We start from the raw sequence: 2,757 nt of genomic DNA, 5'->3' as shown, positions 1-2,757 counted from the left end.
CCCACCCACCCGACAAGCCACCCATGGCTCCATCCCACCCCCCACCCAGGCCCTGCCCCATGCACTGCCCAGGCTTGGCAGCAGCCCCAGCCCTGCCCAACTCCCTCCCTGCCTCGCTGTGGGGTCCTTAATCTCCCCCCGCCAGACTTACCTGCTGGAGATGCTCTCCAGGCACATGGTGCCCTCTGCCAGACCACCCTCCTCCCATTTCCCCCAGCCCCTTGCAAGCTGGAGCTCCGCCAGCCTGCAAAGGAAAACCCACTGTTTCCCATGTTTTTCTTCTTTAAAGGAATAGATCCAGGTTTTTCTTCTTTAAAATGAGAAAATCCACATTTTACCATGGCACATGGAAAACCAGGACCCCTGGTTATGGTGTTTTTATATAGTTGTAGTTCTACACCCTTGTAGGATAGACAGTCGAAGAGGACAGATGAGATTTCAGGAAGGACAAAGGCTATTCACACCTATAAGATCAGAGCCCAAATAAGTGGGAGAAGTAAACCCTGAGGATTTACATTAGGATAGCTATGTATACTGGATGCCGATGTGAGGTGCCAAGGCCTAACCCACACAGGAGAATTGCTTTTTAAGGCAAATAATCTTCCACCCAAACAGTATTTAATTAGCATGGGAAGACTAGACTAGTTATCTTTATCTCTAAAAGGATGTAAATATTCTTCCAGTCATAAACAGCTCAGTAAAGATGCCTGATGGGTCAAATGGATATACATAATATACCTATAATATCTGATCTCCAAGAATTCGATAGAAGAATGGACTTGGCCAGATAAGGACAAGTACTTAAGCCTTGTCAGGACAGCAAGGGTTGGTTTAAAATTTCCTGGGCATGAGATACTTCAGTCTCCCGGTAGCATAGCTGGGCAAGGCAAGGTAACAGTCTAGGAGAGGGCTGTGGTTTGGAGAGGATGAAAGCTGTATTCTTAGACCTTAAGGCTAAGATGCAGGAATAAGGTAAAATTATTGTTGTCATATTTTCTTTTGTCTGTATCTCAAAACAGGGTTGCTGATTTTCTTATGTTTGCTCATTTTTATAATAACTCTTTTTGTTATCTTTTATAACATACCTGCTGTCCGTGACAACTGTGTTTTAGGAGTATTTTGATGCTGCAGGCAGGCCTCTTCCAAGGAAGGGGGGGATCTTTCATTTCTGAACGTGTGACTGGACAAGGGTGTGAGTCTTCTAGCTTGCAAAATCCCTGCTGCTAAGAGCTGACAAACCTGGGTGAGACAGGAAAGGCTGAGGCGCCACAGGCCAAGGAGCTGGCACATCTCAGCTTGTTCTATGTGATCAAATGACAGATAGCAGAGAGGAGTTTGGGGCTGAAGGGCATCCCTGAAAATGTAAGACTTGGGACCATGTCTCAAAAGCATGCCTAGAATCAGACTGTCAAGCTACTTGCTCACCAAACCTGGATAACAGTGGGATCTTATTATTCAGCCCTCGTCCTTCCTCAGCTCTCTACTGTCTGTTACCCTCTCTTGCCTTGCTCTGTCGAAATTTAGATGGGAAGGGACCGCATGATGTCTCGTGATTTACTTTGGATTATACCTAACTGCTTTTTTAGCTGTACCTCGAAAATGCTAAAATAATTGAGGAGCAGCATTCTGTTGCTCTCGGTGCCATATTTTGCCATGAACAAATGCAATTGCTTTGCTGCCGATTTACTGTCTGTCCCCAGCGTGAGTTAGTAAGAGGGAATTAAATGGCAGTGAACTGGGATTTTTTTAGCAGCAGGCTCTTCTCCATGCTGCCCATGGTCTTGCAAGCTTTGCCAGGTTGCTTTCAGTTTATCTACGGTCTTTCAAGAAGCTTCATCATGTGGAAAAGGCTTCATGTCAGCATATTTTAAAATTTGAGATAGTTAACATGCAAAGAGTAAAATTCCAATACAATCTTTTTCCCTTGTTCTTCTCAGCCGATAAAAGCACTGCACACCCAGCTGCAGTGTGAGCATCCCAGAACAGCGGGCGAGGTGACACGCTGCATCTTCAATTGTAGAAGGCAATGTTTCCATGACACCCAGAACTCAATACTGTCCTGCCCTTCATAGGCTGTGATTCAACCGCAGCATTATTTTAATGTGACAGAGGGTGTTTAATTGCAATAATTTTTATGTTCTTTGGATTTGGCGTGGAGAAACTTTTGGCATTTTGAGACAAAAGCACCAGTACAGTTTTCCCTCTGTGTGGTATTTGATATGCTCATTTAATAACCCTGGAGCTATTCAATACAAATCAATTCCAGAACTTTTCCCTCCTCAAAATATAAATGAAATGCGTTACAAATGCTCTACCAGCAAAATGTAAAGCCTCACTACAGTCCTCAGAAGTATCGTTATCCCCGTTTGACAGATGGGGCAAATGAAGCACAAGGATGTTGCAATTTTTTCTAAGTTCCTAATGCCAGTTCCTATTGCAAATCCAAAAATAGAGCACGGCAGCTCATGCACTTTAGCTTCTAGTCTTGGCTTCTTCCTAGTAGCCTCTATTCCTAGGTTCGTAGCAAGAGGGCCAACATATACTGAGTGTTGTCAGACAGTGCTGCAATACCTTGACTGGTCTTTTTTCAGATCAATAAGGCATCATTATTGTTTCTTGTTTGCATTAGGATAGCTCTTAAAGGCACCTGCTGAGATTGGGACTTCATCATAATGAATATTGTACAAATAGGTGGGAGGAGACAGTTGCCGCCCTAAAGAATTTAAAATCGAAGGAGAAAAAATTCAGAAAAAAGTA

The 2,757-nt window shown here is 43.8% G+C and overlaps 1 pseudogene; it reads right to left on the bottom strand.

Moving 5' to 3' along the window:
• Window positions 1–2,587: 2,587 nt before the first annotated feature.
• The window catches only part of LOC109287201, a 2,366-nt pseudogene continuing 2,196 nt past the window's right edge, over window positions 2,588–2,757 (bottom strand).

The sequence above is a fragment of the Gavialis gangeticus genome, unplaced genomic scaffold (genome assembly GCF_001723915.1).
Source record: "Gavialis gangeticus isolate Ggan-Ray unplaced genomic scaffold, GavGan_comp1, whole genome shotgun sequence".
NCBI classification, from domain to species: domain Eukaryota; kingdom Metazoa; phylum Chordata; order Crocodylia; family Gavialidae; genus Gavialis; species Gavialis gangeticus.
The sequence above is the reverse complement of the archived record's forward strand: the minus strand, read 5'-3'. Positions and strand labels throughout refer to the sequence as shown.